At 38.7% G+C, this 20,793-nt stretch overlaps 1 pseudogene; it reads left to right on the forward strand.

Moving 5' to 3' along the window:
* The first annotated feature begins 2,237 nt into the window (after window positions 1-2,237).
* LOC130043174 (serine/threonine-protein kinase A-Raf-like) overlaps window positions 2,238-20,793 on the forward strand; it is a 59,966-nt pseudogene continuing 41,410 nt past the window's right edge.

Below are 20,793 nucleotides of genomic sequence, written 5' to 3' on the forward strand. Positions count from 1 at the left end.
CGGAGAGCAATTCTATAAGCTTAATGCATCTGTTACTGTGTCCATACAAAATGATTAATATTAGGAATGCTTATATATTTGTTGGACAAGGAGAGGAGAAACACACCCATGGGATTCAGCCCTTGGGTGGTTCATCCTGCTGAAAGAGAATCTGTCCTAGAAGTAGCATCCCTTGAAGGAAAGAACTTTAACCCTATTGATTGTGACCACACCTATGTGTAAGTCCAGCCCTTCATGATTTGGGGGATTTAACTAGACTGTAAGAGTGGGCAGGGGATCAAGATCCAGAGCCAGAGCCAGGAAAGAAGGGTTCCAGATTGGTGCCCAGGAGAGAAGGAGAGAGAGAGAGGGGAGTGAATGGGGATGAGAATGGAATAAATGGCATCTGATCAATCAACCAGCTTGACCCTTGCTTCCTTCGCCATCTGCCCCATGGCTGGGCCGTCCCAGAATGGGAAGATGCACAGGCCCCCTAGAACCTGGGCGGCCAGGGAAAGAGCTGTTAGGGCCACCACCTGGCCACCCTCAGAGATGGCCTCCCACAGCTGGCATCCCTGGGGCGGTCATGAACTTCCAACTAAAGGTAAGAATAGTGTTCAGTGCACCCCCACTCTAGAAAGTGAGTAGGAGAACAGGATTTCTTAGTGTGCTTGGAGTTAGAATCCTAGCAGAAATCCCCCACTAACATGGGGCATATGCTGGGCCTTCCCAAGTTCTTTCATAGTTCCTTGAGCCAGACTGAACAGGCCAAGGTGTTTATGGATTTGATTCAGTATCTCTCCCACAGAACAGGGGACTCATAACTCTGCATTTCCAGAAACCAGCTTTGGTCCTGCTTTAAAGTAGTTTATGATATAAACCCATGGATCCTGGATAAAGGGACTCTAGAAACCAAGGTTTGGAAAAAAGGTAAGCAAAATGTCTATAAGGCATCTAAGGAAGGGACTAAGATTTCCATGGAATTCTGGGTTACGTGGGAGATTGTCAATTCTATTCTCCTGTTTTGGAAAAGCACAGTTGAGTAGGAGAAGTATATTAGGGATAGTGCGGACTCAGCTCCCCCTGTATCTAAGTCTCAAAGGATTTTCATAGTAAAATTATTTCTGAGGCTGGTGAATATAGCTCCACTTCCAGTGCATCAGATGAAAGGGATGCAGATTATGAGTCTGCTGGCACTCCCTTGGATTCTGAGTCTGAGAGCAGCTCAGCAAAGCAGCCTCCAGAGCGCTTGGGACGTGCTCCCAATTGGCCAGCCCAGGTGGAGAAGAATCAGCCTCCATCTTATCACAGGTTAAGAATGGATTCTGTCAGTCATTTCAAAAAGGCCTGTGCCTCCTACAGGCCTACAACTCCATACTGTAGAGAGTATCTTACAGACTGGAGTAAAAAGGCTTACTGGGTACCTCAAGATTTTCACGTGGTTGTAAGACATGCATAAGCCGTTATCAGTATGCAGTGGAGGATGTGGCTTGGTGATGAGGCCAAGGCAAAGCTTCCGGGCCTAGGCTATGCTGGACGAAAATTTTTAGGGATTAAATTGACTTATGAGAGGGGCTAGAGCAATAGCACAGCAGGTAGGGCGTTTACCTTGCATGTGTCTGACCCGGGTTTGATTCCCAGTATCTCATATGGTCCCCCAAACACCACAAGGAGTAATTCCTTAGTGCAGAACCAGGAGTAACCCCTGAGCATTGCTGGGTGTGACCCAAAAAAAGCAAAATAAATAAATAAATAAATAAACTGCTAAAAAAATTTTAAAAATAAATTGATTTATGGGATGTCAATAGGTGAAGGGAAGTGGTGTGACCCAAAAAGGCAAGTCACTTTGCCTCGTGCTGTTTTTGCTCATATCTGTGACTGCAGCCCTGCTTCCATGAGAGAGGATTGAAGCAGATACAGAATTTAAAGGAAATTTTTCAAAGACTCTCCAGAGGTCCTCAGAACCTTATGCAGATTTCTTAGGAAGGTTGATGGAAGCCATTGCAATGTAATTTAAGGGTAAGGAAAACCAGGTGCAGTTGAGTAAACAATTGGCCTTTGAAAATGCTAATGAGGGATGCCAGGTCATTCTGTGCCCTGTCAAAGAGTAAAAGTAAAGTAAAGTAAAGGCCCTCCCATTGATCATGGATTTGCTCGAGTGGGCCCAGTAACGTCTCCATTGGAGACTTTGTTGTTAAGATATAATGGGGTATTTGAATGCATGCAGGAATGTTGGTTCTGTTAAACATAAGGTGTAGATGAAGGCTTTTGAGGCCTATACTGTACAGAGACCAGCTCAGAAAAGATGTTTTAACTGTGGAAAACCAGGCCACTTTTGTAAGGACTTCAGGGCACCTCCCAAATGTTCTCCTGTGAGGGCACCTACTGGCCTTGTTCCAGGTGTAAGAGGGAAAACCACTGGGCCAGAGACTGTGGAGTCAGACTTGCACCTCTCGAGCCCTGTCCCAGGTGTAAGAGGGAAAATCATTGGGCCAGAGATTGTCGCTTCAATTTTGATGCAGGTGTTGACCCCAATTTGAGAAACCTGCAGGGGGGCCCGTCCAAGGCCCAGCAAAATCCGGGGATGTTCCCAGTTGCAGGCCCTCTCCCCAAGGTGGAGTCTCAGAGCTCCAATCAGTAGACTCGCTGCAGCCAGTGATGGCGGGAAGCGCAGCCTTGGATATCTCTTGCCCTAATACAATTACTATAACCACTGCCCAGTGTCCCTAAAAATTAAATTCTGGTGTAAAGGGGCCAATTCCACAAGGCACTAGGAAAAAGCAGCTCCACTATTAAGGGAATTACTGTTCAGACTGTGGTCATTGATTCTGATTATACTGGTGAAATAACAATCGTTATCATGGTGCCTACTGTTTGGACATTTAATAAGGGATAGCACATCCCTCAGCTTCTCTTAATTCCTTTTATCATGCCAGATCTATCCACTCCCCCTAGTGAGGGAGGTTTTGACGGCACTGATCCTATTATTGCTTATGTTGCCCATCTGAAGGAAGACAACCGCCCACTTCTAACTCTTGAGATTCATGGAAAGTGTGAGGAACAGGTCTAGATAGCTTTTTCAGATCCTCTTTACAGGAACTTGCATTGCAAAATAACTTGTTTTTCTGCCCCTGAGCAAGGAATTCAGATACAGGTGCCCCAAGTTGCAAGTCACGAGAAGGGTGAGGGTCAGGCCAGATAACCAGATGTCCTCACAAGACCCATATTACAAGACCCAGGACTGCCCTAAAAACCAGGATGTTCCTAAGCACTGACGCAAATGCTGATCTTTAAACTGTAAGCTAAGGAGTGATGTTCCCTTAATTGGATTGGTTAGGAAAGTATCTGTTGTTACAAGTTTATTGGCTATGAAATGTGCGGGCTCTGCTGTAATGGCACGTGAAGGCCTATATAAGAGCTCCTTTGGAGAAACTCGGGGTCTTGCCCAACCTGCTGGACCTGCATGTCCGCATAAGTGGCTTGACCCTGGCTAGCCAGTCTTACAATAAATCCTGCTTGCTGTTTGCAGTCTCTGGAGTCTTTTTGTCGTTAAAGGGAGATTTCAATCTGCGCCCTAACAGAAAGAAATGTAAGGGAATGATTGACATGGGAGCCGACGCCTCTATCATTTCCACCCAATATTGGCCCTGTAACTGGGCCGTGAAGGCAATACCCTATGGTTTTCATGGAGTAGGCATGATGCCTTCCTACTCTGTCTGGCAGAGTGGCAGATGGTTAAGGTATATTGGCCCAGAGGGAATTACAGACACTTTCCAGCCCTACATAGGACCTGTACCTCTGACCTTATGGGGATGAGATTTACTTGAACAATGGTGAGCGGAGATTAAGATTCCCATTCCACTTCCCTCTGTGAACTTTGATTCTGAGGTCTCCCCTCTTTTAATTGGAGCTGCTGTGTCTTCACGTCCCTCTGTATTCAGTGGAAATTCCACGATCCTATGTGGTCCTCCCAGTGGCCCCTTAATAATGAAAAACTAAGGGTGTTAGAATCCTTGGTAGAAGAACAACTGAAGTTGGGACATATTGAAACTTCATTTTCAGAATGGAATTCCCTTGTCTCTGTTATCCAAAAGAAGTCAGTCAAGTGGCATTTGTTGATTGATCTACGGAATGGTAACTCCACCATTGTTCCTGTGGGAGCTCTTCAGCCTGGCTTTCCTTCCCCTGGTGCCATTTCTAAGGATTGGCCACTGGTTGTCATTGATTTAAAAGATTGCTTTTACAACATTCCCATACACCCAGATGATCATAAGCATTTTGCGTTCTCTGTCCCCTCTCTTAATAATTGCACACCTATGCACAGATATCAATGGACTGTTCTACCTCAGGAAATGCCAATTCCCCTACCATGTGTCAGTATTTTGTTGACTTGATCTTGAACCTGTCTCATGTCAAGTTTCCTCAGGCTTATGTTATTCATTATATGGATGATATCTTGCTTGCATGTTCTCATGATGGAGAGCTTCAAAGATTATATGAGGATGTTATAACTCATCTACCCGCAGCTGGGTAACAAATAGCCACAGAAAAAATTCAGGTGCTGTCTCCATATGAATATATAGGCTATGTTATTGAGTATACTACTGTACGACCTCAAAAAATTTCTATTCGCCATGATAAACTTAAAACCCTTAATGACTTTCAAAAACTGTTAGGAAACATTAACTGAGTTCACCCCTCTCTAGGCATTCCCAACTCAGACCTCCATAATCTATTTCTGACCCTTGAAGGGGACTCGGCCCTGAACAGTCCCAGGAAGTTAACCCCTGAAGCTCAGAAAAAAATCCGAATTTTTTCTAGACCGACTCCAGAAATCCTATCTTTCTCAGTTTGTTCTGGGAGAAAAATTGTGGCACCTGCTTTTTGATATCCTCCCCCCCACCCCAGTTGCCCATTGCTGTGCTCACACTGCTTTTAGTCTCCATATAATGGCTCCATTTGCACAACTAAGAGTCTCCCACTCTGGTGTCTTATCTTGAGTTAATGGCTAAACTTATAATTAAGAGCCATTGAGAGCCCATGCCATGCTGGGATTTGATCCTCATATCATTGTTCTCCCTTTCCCTGTGTAAGAAATTGCCTCCATCCTGCCCCTCAGTGATGCTTTGCAAAGAATTTTAGCTGATTTTTTGGGAGAACTTTCCTCCCACTAAACAGCAGGTAAAACTTGGTAAAGTAAAGGTAAAAGGCCCTCCCGTTGTTCATCGATTTGCTCGAGCGGGCCCAGTAACATCTCCATTGGAGACTTTGTTGTTATTGTGTTTGGCATATCGAATACATCACGGGTGGCTTGCCAGGCTCTGCCGTGCGGGCGAGATACTCTCGGTAGCTTGCCGGGGTCTCCGAGAGGGGCAGAGGAATCGAACTCGGGTTGGCCATGTTGGCTGCGTGTAAGGCAAAGTCCCTACCGCTGTGCTATCGCTCCAGCCCGATTTTTTCAAAAGAACTCCATTTGTCATTTTCTCCATATTCTCTCCTCACCTATTTCTGACGCTCTGGTATTCTATATTGTCGGCTCTATCTCAGGGAATGGCAGAATTTCTGGACCCTCTTTCACCACAACAACACTAACTATACCTCTTTAAACACTAAGTATACCTCTGCCCAGCAAGTGGAACTTGCCACTTTGGTTTATTTACTTTCCCATGTGCCAGGGCCTGCTAATATAGTCTTGGACTCAGCTTATGTGGTTGGTCTCTTCCCTGGTATTGTGACTGCTTCTCTAAATGTCCCCAATCCTATAGTCCAATAATTGCTTCAGCAGCTACAAGCACTTTTACAAAAGCGCTCTGAACCTGTTTTTTATTACTAATGTCAGATCTCATTCTGGTCTTCCTGGACCTATGACTTGGGGAAATGAAGCCTCTGATCTCTTGGTGGCGCCAATTTTTACCTCTGCTGAAGAGGAGCACCAAGTCTTACACACAAACGCCTGCCATCTTCATGTTCACCATCGTATCCCAATGCGGGAAGACACGCATATTGTCCATGCTTGCTCCATTTGTGCTCCTTTACCCTGTACCACCCATGTGGCTGGGGCTAATCTCCAAGGCCAATAGACCAATGAATTATGGCAAATGGATATAACTCATATCACGTGCATCCCCAAAAAACCTTTTCTCCATGTAGCTATAGATACTTATTCTCACTTCCTATGGGCTGTTCCCATGTCTTCTGAGAGAACTAAAGCAGTCTGCTCCTTCCTACTACAATGATTTTCTGTTATGGACGTTCCCTATGCTATTAAAACTGATAACGGCCCAGTCTATACTAGTAAAGCTTTTCAAGATTTCTGTGATGAATGGCAAATTAAACACATTACTGAAATCCCATATAACCCACAGAGTCAAGACATAGTTGAGCGTGCCCATAGAATCCTCAAAACACAGTTATTAAAATACAAAAAAGGAGGTAATGCCTCTGCGTGATTTCTTGTCCTTGACATTGTTTACTTTAAACTTCTTAAATTTACCTCAAGGAGAGCCCTATACAGAGCTGAGAAGCATTTTCAGAAAGGTGCACAAACTCAGGAAACTATTGATTCTCCGATTTGGATTAAAGTTGACAAAGAATGAGTAGCAGGAAAACTCATTCGAGGAAAAGGCTATGCTTTTGTTTCAACAGATGATAACCCCACTGAGAAACTTTGGGTCCCGTTACATCTCATCAGGAGTAGAATTCATCCACCTGATTTGGATCTCAGACTGTTGGAGTCTCATAACCTTTCAAATTCCAGACCCAAGTCATCACCAAACTAATTTCAGCTGGAAGTCACACGGGAAAGAAGAGGAGCCAGCGTCAGAGGACCTGCAGCAAGGCCTCTGGCTTCTTTAACATATCATGAGTTCACATTAAGGCATTTCCTTATACCTCTCTTTTTACAGGTTGTGGATTGAACAATGCCAGGCCTCCATATTTTGAATTAACAATTTTTTACTCTTACTCTTTCCTTGGAATTCACAGGTTCCTGAAGGAGAAAGGAATGACTTGAGAGGAACACCTTTTCATTTTTTTCTAGGATATCCATTTGTATTGGAGCTTTCCTCTATATTTCTCTACTCACAGGCATGGAGAGGCCCTGATAGTCAAAGCCTCTGATAAATTTAAAAAAGTGTTTTTATCAAATATGAGCTAGGTTGCACATATATGATTGCCAATGAACCTGACCAGAGAATGAGTGCATTTCCCTGCTGAAGTACTCCTGCCAGAAGTTGTGATGCTCTTGTTCCAGTGCTCCCCGACTGATCCAGAGCTTCCTGAAATTTATTGGACTCCTAATAGCTACTCCCTTGGGATTCATTGTTGCAACCACTACTGATGCTGCTACAAGAACAACTCTTCAGTTTTGATTCAGACACTTCATTTGTTCAGAACAGGACTAAAACACTCTCATCATCCGTGACTGTTATCACCCCTGTACAAAGCAGGAAAATTGGATGCTTTATTACAAGCACGGGGCTGGAGCGATAGCACAGCGGTAGGGCATTTGCCTTACAATCAGCCAACATGGCCAACCCGAGTTCAATTCCTTTGCCCCTCTTGGAGAGCCCGGCAAGCTACCGAGAGTATCTTGCCTGCATGGCAGAGCCTGGCAAGCTCCCCGTGACATATTCGATATGCCGAACACAGTAACAACAAAGTCTCCAATGGAGATGTTACTGGGCCCACTTGAGCAAATCGACGAACAACGGGAGGGCCTTTACCTTTACCTTTATTACAAGCACAGCTCTGGGTCCAGGGTTGGACTGAAATCTTAGTACAACTAAGACTGTATTGTGATTTGGAATTGTTCCTCTGTTTAAAATTTTGTGTTTTTGTAAAAAAGAAAGAGGGAGATGTAGGATAACATTGCTTTTTCTTTTCTCCCTTCCCACAAGGACTTAGGTTTATCAGGTCACAACCATCAAAGTGCTCCCAAGTCACTCCCATTCTTTTATTTATCTGTAACCAAAATGCTCTCTTCCCCAAACAGTTAATCAGCTTATTTCCCTAACCAGTTTCTGTTAATTTCTAAGGTCAGATCTTTCTAGGACACTGAACTTGTATTGTATGTTAATATTGCCTTTCTTCTCTCCATATGTCTTTTGAATAGTTTACTTTAACGCACAGCGGGTAGGGTGTTCGCCTTACAAGCGGCCAACATGGCCGACCCGAGTTCGATTCCTCTGCCCCTCTCGGAGAGCCCGGCAAGCTACCGAGAGTATTCGATATGCCAGACACAGTAACAACAAAGTCTGCAATGGAGACGTTACTGGGCCCGCTCGAGCAAATCGACGATCAACGGGAGGGCCTTTACCTTGACCTTTACTTTAAAGCAATGTCCTTTTGTATAGACACAAGAAGACAATTAATTGATTGATTGATAACATATTTGTATGGGATTTAATTGGCTTTGAATATTATTCATTCCCAGGCATCTGCTTCCTCAACTTAAGCCTCAGTTGCCCTCACTTCCTAGCACCCCCAAAAGCAGAGTCCCAATGAGGGACTGGATGGAACCAGGACAAGCGGTAAGCTATGTGCTACCCTGGCATCAAGATGGGCCATGCCAAAGTGCGTCAATTCTTAACTATAAATTAAGAGCTTGATCCTGGAAAAATACTGTCATGATCCAAAAGTAATGATGAGACTAGGACCCTGCTAGATATAGGAAAGACTAATCTGGCTTGAGCACTGTAGTTTGAGATCGGGACGACCCCAGGAAAGCAATTCTATAAGCTTAATGCATATGTTACTGTGTCCATACAAAATGATTAATATTTGCTCGATTATTAGGAATGCTTATATGTTTGTTGGACAAGGAGAGGGGAAACACACCCATGGGATTCAGCCCTTGGGTGGGTCATCCTGCTGAAATCTGTCCTAGAAGCAGTATCCCCTGAGGCAAAGAACTTTAACCCTATTGATTGTGACCACACCTCTGTGTAAGCCCAGCCCCTCATGGTTTGGGGGATTTAACTCGACTGTAAGAGTGGGTTGGGGAATCAAGATCCAGAGCCAGAGCCAGGAAAGAGGGGTTCCAGATTGGGGCCCAGGAGAGAAGGGGAGAGAGAGAGAGAGAGAGAGAGAGAGAGAGAGAGAGGAGTTGAATGGGGATGAGAATGGAATAAATGGCATCTGATCAATCAACCAGCTTGGCCCTCGTTAACTGCATCTGATCAATCAACCAGCTTGGCCCTTATTCCTTCCTTCGCCTGCCCTTGGCCAACAGCTGTCCAGATGCAGTCCACACACAGCAGCTCTAAAGCACCGAATGTGGGATGTGAGATAGAGCTGCCTGGAGAGCCTGTGAACACACAACCTTCAGCATGTATAGTTTTTTACAATACAGAAATGAAATAGATATAGAAAGCAGGAAAATAAAAGACTATTGTATAAAATAACAAACTATAATATGCAACTTCACTAGTTAGACAAATATTTTGTCAAAGTTTTACTATTTTATTATGGTCAAATATAATCCATGATTTGCTTATTTTCTCCTTTGTATGTATTTGAGTGTGTGAGAGAGACATTAATTATAGGCAAATGGAATATAATTTGTTTTAAATCTTAAATTGATTTCTTCTTGCATCTGAAATTCTCACTGAAAGAAAATCTGTATTGGGGGCAGCAAGTATTTGGATGTGGTGAATGTAACTGCTATGACTAGTCATTATGCCTTTTGAAAAGAAGAGCAAGACGAATCAAAGATAATCCTTTGAAATGGGAGGTAGGACTATCAATTGTCCTGGAAGTTCAAAGAGAAAAATATGGCTTAAAACCTTAATTTTGATGAAAAGTTCACAGATAGACTTCCTAAAAGCAGTTACCACAAAGGGCAAGAGTAGGTAGTTAAGGAGTCCAGGGACTAATAATTTATAATTATTCAATCATAGAAGTGCGAAGTTATTTTCTTCAGAAAAATGAAAAGAATGTTGTATTTATTTTGTTTTTGAGAGAGGAGATCTGAGTAATCTTGCAAAAATCATGATACATTAATGCAAATAATACTGGAAATACAGGGGGCATATTGGCAAAACATGCTCTTTGTAGAAGTCAGATGAAAAGAATAAAAACAATGAAGCAGTGAAGTATTAATACAGGAAAACAGGTGAGATTTTTTTCCAAAGGAAAAAGAAAAGGAATTTCCTGATCCCTTCTACTCCTCTTAATGTCTTATCTTATTCAAGAACAGACATTTAAAATACTAAAAGTGATTGAAATAGCAACTACTATAAAAAAATGAAATACGCACAAACAGTAAATAAAACTGCTGATCTGTAACTAGGACTCTGAATATAGGTATAGTAATTATTACATCTATTCCGTCATGATATGCATGTTGATATATCATTTTAAGCAAAATGGAAGAGCAATTGAGTAAAGAAATCACCAGTATATGTGATAAAGTATTTAGGAATGCAGTAGAGACAAAGTAAATGAGTGAGTTAAAGGTTCATTCCAAAGGACATTGAAATAGCAGAATACAGTATCCAGTCAAACCAGAGAGGTTAGTGGGTTCAGTAGAGTTTCACAAACATTTATAGGAGGTCTCTAGTTTCAAGGCTGGTACTAGGCCCCTGTAAGTGAAGAAAGAAAAAGACCAGGAAAATGAGCAGGTGCTGAAGGATCGAAGTCACCTTGAGAGCAGAGGCAAAATGTCTAACAGCAGATGTGAAAGTGGAAAGTGGGGAGGATTAAAAGTTGTACATAGCTGAAAAATAATTTAAGTTCCAATTGTAGACAAGGATTGAGATTCAGATTTTCCAGTTGACAACTATTTAATTTATCAACACTGCAGTCAAGAAGGTCAAGGAATATTCTGTCACTGACACTGTCCTCCCGTTGTTCATCGATTTTCTCGAGCGGGCTCAGTAAAGTCTCCATTGTGAGACTTTGTTGTTACTGTGTTTGGCATATAAAATACATCACGAGTAGCTTGCCAGGCTTTGCCATGTGGGTGAGATACTCTCAGTAGTTTGCCAGGCTCTCTGAGAGGGGTGGAGGAATTGAACCGGGTTCGACTGGGTCAGCCGTGTGCAAGGCTTACCTTACCCACTGTGCCGCAAAATGATGCCATATAGATTAATAAAATGTTCAATAAAAATATTAAAGTAGAAAAACAAAATAATATGAGGAAAGAAGCTAGTCAATGAAATCATCAAAGTATACCTAAACAGTCATCAAGGGCAGTCATAGGTTTTAGAGGAAAGAAATATGGGAGACATCTTTAATTTCTGAAGAGAAAGATTTGAGTTACAGCAGTAATGTTCTAAACCAGCAGAGAGTGATAAAAGATAAACTATTAAATTCTTTTGATTCAATATCTCAGAAGTGCTATATGGAAAGGGTGGTTGAAATTTATCCAACGCTGACAGTTGTTTATGTGATTCTTCTAAGGTAGAAAAACAAAAAACAAATTCTTTGTGTATGAAATCATAAAAGTCATAGGGAGAAATACTGTTTTTATTTCCACTAAAATCTATCTTCTTTATTTCTTTATGTAAGCCTTAAAATGTTATTATTTATTTATTTATTGAACAATATAAACAGGAGCTCACATGCACAACAGATAACACATGCAATCTCTGTAGTACATATCATGAGGAGTGATTAGTACACAGAGAAAAGTTTGAACAAAGTAATAAGTCGGAGGAAGATCATCAAGCTTCAAGACAGATTGCAAACTAAGGACAAGGAGAAAAGAATGTGCTTTCAACAAAACTTTATCTTATTCAAGCAATTTGCCAGAAACAGTCACAGTAGACAGAGCCATTAATTTCTTAGTTTTATAGTTTGAGGTGAATTGCTTTAAGGAATGCAGAACTGAGGCTCTTTTAAGTCTTTTTAGGCAGTATAATTACAGGTAGACTGATTACCTCAAAAGAAATAACAGAATTTTGTATCTAACAGTGAAAATTTGATTTTTGTAGATTTTATCATCACATGAAACATGTTTTAAAGTAAATTGTTTTAAACTGATTAATTTATTAACTATAAACAAAATGATCTAAAACAGAGCAGAAAGATTGAAATGAATTAGCATTAAATAACCTAGCAGAGAAGATGAATAAAAATTAATTTTGGATCCAAACAGCCTTGAGGTATAGTAACTTTTGACTGATTTATTAGAAATGAATGAGCTAGAATGAATTGTTTAGGTCATTAAATAAGTTATAAACAAAATCCAATGATTCTCTAAAATTATTAGGTGAAACATTTATGTAGGTGATTACAAATTTTACAAACCTTCTCAGAAATATGAATCCTTTTGTATTTCAACAATATACATGCAATACTTGATTTGCATTATATATACCACACACATACACACACAAATGAGTTTTCACTTGATTTTTAAGCTAAGTGGAAGCAGAGAAAATTTTATTGTAAAATACTACATTTGATGCAAAATTAAATTTTAAGAGGTGTTGCTAAATGTAAAATGTATTATGTATTTTTTCTAATTTTCCAACTCAATGTAATAACTAATAATGATGCATAATAAGAGAACATGATGAAATTAGTCACCAGTAGCATTTAGATTTCTAGTCAATTCATAAGAAAATAATTTAGCAATTTATTTAAAGCTACATCTGCCCATAAACTTCATCTAGTTATGCTGAAATTGCTCTCACAATTATTTAGGGTATTTTTTCAAAAGTTGGCAAGTGACCAAGAAAAATTATTTTAAGAAATAGCTTTCAACTTAAAATAGTCCATTTGTCAACAACTGATAAAAATAATATTATTTTAATGTTTTCTTAAAATCCAATGTTAGTATTAGTATATGATGATGGCTTATTGCAGATACAAAGAATGCTAGTCTGTAGTGTTTCCTCTTGGATTCTCTGTGGTTTGGAATACATATTCTAGTAGACTATATCTTTCTGAACAGTAAATATGTTCAAGTTGGTGCAATCATTTAAATTATAGTGGCTGTCTTATTTTGGAAAATTTGAACCCAATGGTAATGCTTATAGAGAAATAAAATTAAATCAAAATTAGTCTACAAAATTATTTCATATATATATGGCACTGAGGCCATACCTAGGGGTACTCGGGGATCATACCCAGTGGTAGTCAGGGATCACAATATTTAGGAAAACGTGATGACAGGGATCAAACATGGGTCAGCTGCATGCAAGACAAGCACTGTAACCCTATAGTTTCTCTCTGGATCTCAAGTATACTTTTATTGTAGTTATTATTCTTATTAAGACTCATAAAAATAATACTGTTTTTTCTCTTAGAAAAGTCCCTATTTTTGCATCTTCCAAAGTCATTCCAAGAGGTTAAGGATATTTTCCTAAGGAATCATAATTTTTCATTGCTAAACACATATTGAAGGTATTAGAACAGGGGTAAAACTCCTTTCTTAGAATATCAAGTCAAGGAAAATCTTCAATCCCTCTAGAAAAGTTAAAGAATATTACTAGGGGGCCCATGATGCTTTATTTCAATCCCTATAGAAAAGTTAAAGAATATTACTAGGAGGCCCATGATGCTAAAAGGCAATTCAGAAATAGGTATTTGTTTTATGAGTGCATTTAGTTTAAGCACTAGAGATTCCTGTTTCATTAAATAAACTTTTGAAAACAAATCAAATATGTATTAACTATAGCCATATGAAAAATATTTTCCCAGTGGGAATAAGATATTCTTTTGTTGATAAGAGAGTGCTTATAGAATTAGGCAAAATTTCAGCTCACAACTTTAAAAAATAAAGCAAATATTTTAATCATGTCTAGCAATAATTCTCTGGATAACATCATATTTCACTATTTTTTTTAATCTCTTAGGCTACATTGGTGAAATAGTCCTATGATAGTCCTATGAATGTAAATACTCATCTTGGAGTATTCTGCACCAAATTAGCTGTTTTCTTCCTCACTAGTAGGCCTTGACACCAATTTCTTAATAGAGAACTTAAATGTGTTATTTTTTATTTGGTTTTTAATAAACTTCATTAACATATAATTTCTTTTTTTTTTTTTTTGTCTTTTTGGGTTATGCCTGGCAATGCTCTGGGGTTACTACTATCTCTAAGTTGCACTCAAGAATTAATTCCTGGTGGGATTGGGGGACCATATGGTATGTTGGAGATCAAACCTGGGTTGGCCGTGGGCAAGGCAAAATGCCACACCCACTGTGCTATCACTCTGCCTAACTGAGATATATATATATAAAATTTTATATATATATATATATAAAATTGTTATAGAATAAATTGTACCCAATTTATATGCACAGTTAACAAAGGTGTGTTTTTTTCTTTTGATTTGTTTTTATTTTGGTTTTGGTTTTGGGGACACACCTGACATACCCCTGACTCTCTTCTCAGGGATCACTCCTGGTGGACTCAGGGGAGCATATAGGGTGCCGGAGATTCAACCCAGGTCAGCCATGTGAAAGGCAAGTGCCTTCACACTGTAGTATTTTTCCAGCCTTTGCTTTACAAAGCTTTATAGAGCTAAAGAGATAGTATAGTGGGTAGGATACTTGCCTTGCATGAGGCCAACCAGGGTTTGATCTCCCCCCTAAGCCCCGAGTCCTGGCCAGTGGAACTTTAATGTGTTTTTTATACACATGGATTTTGTGTGTCATTATATATTAGAAAGACTCTAAAAAATTGTATTATAAATAATTATTATTAAAAGTTACAGCATGGGAACATTTTAATAAACATCAAGAAAAAGGGGACGGGTATTCAATAATAATTCCTAAAAGTAGAGTTTATTCTGTCAGATCTAGAGTTCATATCTTTTGCCTTATATGTTTAGCTTAGAGCACCAACACCAAATCAAAGACAAGAATGAACAAAGAAACTCAAGAGACATCATCTTCTCATTTTCCCAAATATTTGATCATACCGTAGGTTAACTAGTAGATGATAACACAAAAGGTGCTTAAGCAGGTTAATTGGTGGTTTAAAAAATGATTAGAGTGTTTATTAGTGAATTTCTTTAATTTTCAAAGTATTTTAGGCTTGATGGAATCTTGCCAAGCCTTCAAGCTTGTGAAACGATTCATGGTTATTAAGAGCAAGTGCCCTAAAGAGATTAATCTGTGCTATCCCAACAAACTGACCTTTCACAAAGACATAGTAATTTAATTATCTCCTTTGAAAAGCATAGTTATAGTAAAGTTAAAAACCTGATTTATAGGTATATTTTATATTCTTACCTTTAATTCATGTAAATAAAATTATTTTAGGTTACTTTATTTTAAAACTGTTAAATATGCATTTGGTAATAGAAGAGTTCTAAATAGCACTTGTTTTATAAAAAATGGATATTTTTAAATAGAATATCAGGTATTTATAACAACACTTTAAATTATATGTTTTGTAGTCTGTGCTCACTCACTCTTTCCTTTGTTATTAGAAATAAAGAGGTGATTCTATAGTTTGTGACTGGATGAAAGACCTTGTTAGTATTTATATTTAAGCACAAATGAATACAATTAACATCATGCTTTGATTTTTACTTCATGATTAATATTCTATTTCATTCTGACTCTTTGTCATAGAGTCAAAATTCTTCATAAGACGAACTTGAAATTTTAAAGTTAATGTGATATGAATTTATCGTTGGAAACTATTTTTAGGTAACTGATCAAATATTTACTAAAGATCCGTATTCCTGCTATCGCACTGCCCCATTCTATCAAAGAAAGAAGAAATTTGAGAATGTTCATGCACCTCTTTCTTGCTTTCTCTATCTTTCCCTCTTTCTCAAAGAGTACATGAACCATTAAAAACAGTGTGTTTTCTTTTCATTTCTTTGTTTTCTTGTAGATATCTTGCTTATTTTACAGTCCTGACTATTAATTAATTACTATAGGGAAACTGGGAAAATGCTTTTCTGGTTCTCATAAGACATTGCCCAGTGGGGCTACAAGTAATTATTTGATCTAACTGTAGCTATTTCTATTTAAAAAGTAAATATGAAATTTTCAATCTTTTTTTTTCCATTGGAACCTACTAGACAATTGCAGATGCATTAATGTAGATAAGGGAAAAAAAGTTGCGTATAATGATCAGTGTGGAACAGCGAAGAAACTAAGAAACTAGCTCAACTCAAACCAGATGGCAGACAGGTGTTCTCAAAATTCAGACATTGCTCAAGAAATAAGAAAGAAAGAATGGAGATGATTATCTGTAGAACTCAATATAAAGGAAACTGCAGCTTATAAATCACAGTCGATAGCATACTGTGGGACAGAAATTATACTTTATTGCTAAAATTGAACTGATGCCTAGTAGGGTAGGAATCTCCAAAAGTTAATGCAGTGTTATACTCTACACTTACATCTGTGTATTCCTATATACATATGAACAGATAGATAGATACATATTTTACTATATACGAACATGAAAAAAATTTAAAATTTAGCAAGCTATGTCCCTTTTCTTATAGTTCTTTTTTTTTTAAGCCAAATGTTAGCAAGCTTTGTCCCTTGTCCCATAGAAACTTATTATTTTTTTTTCCAGGGGAGAGTGCCAATATAGTTTCCTACTACCACAGTAGAGGTATTCAGCCAAACAACCCACATTCCCAGAAATCTCAGGGAACCTCATATCCAGAATGCAATGGATAAGACTTGCCCTGGCATAATCACCTTTGTGCTCATGGTGTCTCCCCTGCCAGCTAAGTAGAGAAACTTCTTACTCAGCTCTACAAAATACAAAAGCCAACCTATACCAAGATTGATGAGTGCTACCTGGAAGATGTTACCTCCATGAATTTATTTTATCACAAGGAATATTTACGGAAGCTTAAAACAGGTCACTTAGAGATCTCTGAAATTTGTGAGTAAATAAATTTAGGAATAAATAATTGAGGGCTCATTTTTCTTCCAAAACTTCACCATGTAACATTGTTAACTGCATCAACTGGTGAAAAGTTTGGGCAGTTTTAACAAATTCTGATACACAGCAAAGAAGATAAAAGCCTTTTTATACCCTCTATTCAATATTATTCTGAAGTTTTGCAATGCTCTCTCTAATGGTGCCTATGTAAATTTTATTCTGATTTGCACTTGGTAGTTCTTTTGTTCCAAAACTTCCTTTCTTCATCTCTGTAAAATACTCTTTTTCTCAAGTAATTCCTCCATTTGAATGTTTTTGGCTCTTCTCATAGCTCCCACACATATCTAAAGTCTAACATCCTGATTTAATATCTCATTTATCTCATATACTAGTTTCACATCCCACTTTTTTCTACAAAAAACTATTTATTTATTTATTTATTGCTTTTTGGGGTCACACCTGCCGATGAGCCTGGGGTTATTCCTGGCTCATGCTCTCAGGAATCACTCCTGGCAGTGCTCAGGGGACCATATGGGATGCTGGGAATCGAACTCTGGTCAGCCGCATGCAAAGCAAATGCCCTACTCCCTGTGCTATCGCTCCAGCCCCTATAAAAACTATTTTTAAATGAGCTTCATAATTTCATTTTACTTAAGAGATCTGTAGTATTCCATTTTGTAGATTTACCAAAATTTATTTAACCAGTCATCTGTTCTTGGGTACTTGGGTTGTTTCCAGATTTCTGACGGTAAATTCCATTTTCTGGCTTAGAATATTAATGGAGATTGCAAACATGACATTTGGGTAGAGTGTTTAATTTCCGGGTGGCTAGGGGAAGCCCCCATGACTCTCTTTCTTGTCACCCAATTTCAGTGGATTTGGGCAGCTCCCCCTCCTGGGGCAACCCAAGTCAAGGGGTGAATGAAGGAGGAAACAAGGGCCAAGCTGATTGATGATCAGTTGCCATTTATTCCATTCTCCCCACACACCTGCCCCATTCTCTCTAAGCTCCCCATTCTAGTCTCACCCTGCACCTCCTTCTTGCCTCCTCCTGTCTCTCCTGCTCATCTCTCCATGCTCCCACCCACAGCCTCTTCTCTCCTCTCTCCACTCACCTGCTCCTGAATTCTTCCCCTACATTCTTCTCCCTCTGTCCTCCTTGTTAGTCTCTCTGCACTCCATCTTGCTGCCGTGGTTTCTCTCTCTTCTCTCTAATTCTCTGTATGGGGGGTAGACACCATGCCCCTTTGGCAGCAAAATAAACATATCAAAGCCATTCTTCTGCTCAAGGGCAAAATACTACCTAAGGATGTTTCTGTTTTCCATAGTCCAATAACTTAATTAACATCTTAACTCTATTTCTTAATATTAGTTATTTTATATGAACACAGTAAGAGATACATTGAACTTGTAGGGTTCAAGTTCTCCTGGGAACATCTAGCCACAGACTCAACTAAGTGCTCAGGCTGGATTAATCATTCGTAACCCTAGCAGTGTCCGGATCTAGTTATTGCTCTTTGGATTGTGACAGCATTTGTCCATGATCAAGCTCTTTAACTTATAGTTAAAGCGTTTTGGCACTTTGGCCAGGTGCATTTCGATGCCAGGGTAGCACATAGCTCAGAGCTTCCCTGGGTCCATCCAGTCCCTCATCAGCACCCTGCTTTCCAATGCTTTGGGAATGCTAGGAAGTAAGGGCAACTGAGGTTAGGTTGAGAGGACAGATACCCTGGAGGAAATATTATCTGGAGTCAATTAATTCCCATGTTACAAAAGCATAGAATTAACTGTCTTCTTGTGCCCATACAGAAAGGACATTGCTCTGATTTAACTATGCAAAGGGCTCAAGGAGAAGAGGAAAACAATATTTTCAAGTCAATAGAGCACAAAGAAATAAGTTATAAGTAAACACATGGGAATGGAAGCACTCTGATGGAAGTAACTCAATAAACATAAGATCCCTGAGCCAAGGCAGAAAGGACAAACTAATGTTATCCTACAGTAGAGTAAGATTCTTCATATAAATTCCATGTGCAATTTTATCTTTTAAACCTTCATTATAAAATGCATGTGCCTTCCAGAGCAGGGACATATAAAGTATTTCTTTTGCATATTAAAATGGAGTTTTTATTCCAAACTAGTTAGATTTTGTGAAAAATGATAAGGTTAGTTATAGTGAGAGTATGGTAACTTTACTATCCCAAATCAGCTTAACTTTAGACAATTGTAGGGATAAAATAAATCTGTATAACATTAAAATCTTGAAACATTACCACTTGATTGGCAGGCACATAGTACAGCTTAATTTTTTTCTTCTGGTACAATTACTCTATCTAGTTATGTAGTCATATGCAAATGAACACCAAATTGATATTAGATTTTATTGAATTTCATTTTTTATATTTTATACTAAAAATACAGAAGAATTAATTACAGTGGCAGGATAAAATATAGCTTGCTAGTATAATCTACCTGTGACATATTTGATATGCCAAACACAGTAACAACAAGTCTCACAATGGAGACATTACTGGGCCCACTGGAGCAAATCTATGAACAATGGGAGGACAGTGCTAGTGTAATTTATTTTTATTATTTTTTTGTTTTATTTTGCACCAAACCATTGAAGTCCAGCTTACTCTTGACTCTGAACTTGGGAATTTTTTCTGGTGGTACATAGGGGACCATATGATGCTGGGATAAAATCAGGTCTGTTATGTGCAAGATAAGCAACCTACTCACTGTGCTATCTCTCCAGCTTGCTAGTCAAATTTCTTTGGCACCATTCGCATCTGCCTATCACTTTTTCACTTTGTACAGTTCATCAGTGATTCTATTCATTAGAAGAAATGTTGCTAGATTCAGCAATTATTGCATAAATTCTTTAAAATATTTAAATTTTTAATGAATTTTCTATTTTCACAATGTAAAATGAAAAGAATAAAATTGATGTTCAGTTATTCAAGTATAAAAACTTCAGTGTTCTTACACTTGCATAAAAATTTAAGTGTCTATGGGACACAGGTTTAAAAGCCAAAATAAACATAGTCATTAGAATTAAATTATAATACTATACATTAAAGATGGATGAAGCAAAAATAAGTAGGGATACTTCATTATTTGTAGGCAGGAAAATAACTAATAATGTCAAATTCGGTCCTCCCGTTTGCTCGAGCAGGCCCAGTAGCGTCTCCATCGTGAGACTTGTTGTTACTGTGTTTGGCATATTGAATATATATTCTAGGTAGCTTGCTGGGCTCTCCGAGAGGGGCGGAGGAATCGGCCATATTGGCTGCTTGCAAGGCAAATGCCCTACCACTGTGCTATCGCTCCAGCCCTAGGGCTGGAATGTCAAATTATATTAAATTATTTACATATAAGAGTACTTCACTGATTTTGGTTCACTGAAAAGTAATGATTAAATCTAACTATATCTGTAGCACTATAGCACTGTTCTCCCATTGTTCATCGATTTGCTCAAGCGGGCACCAGTAACATCTCCATTGTGAGACTTGTTGTTACTGTTTTTGGCATATTGAATACATCAAGGGTATCTTGCCAGTCTTTGCCGTGTGGGCAGAAAACACTCAGTAGCTTTCTGGGCTCTCAGAGAGGGGGTAGAGGAATCGATCCTGGGTCAGCTGTGTGCAAGGCAAAGAAGTAAAGAGTGGATTAAAAAAAATAATAATAAGTGGATGTCACTAACAAAGACACACCTTTTGTTCAACTGGCTAAAAGGAAAGAGGTCCCAAATTGTATTGTAGGAACTTTCTTTCCAATGACAGTCTTCCTTTGTTCATCTTTATAAGTTACTGGAAAAATATTCTACATAATGTCTTTCACTGAACAAGATTGTTAGAGAAAAAAAAGAATTTTGGAGACTGGAATGTAACTACATATAATATATAAAAATGAGGATAAGGTATGGTTTTTAATACTTTATTATTTGAATTTTTACTATGTCAATGTCTTACTTTAAATATATTTGACTAATTAAT

The sequence above is a fragment of the Sorex fumeus genome, unplaced genomic scaffold (genome assembly GCF_029834395.1).
Source record: "Sorex fumeus unplaced genomic scaffold, SorFum_2.1 ptg000115l, whole genome shotgun sequence".
NCBI classification, from domain to species: Eukaryota; Metazoa; Chordata; class Mammalia; order Eulipotyphla; family Soricidae; genus Sorex; species Sorex fumeus.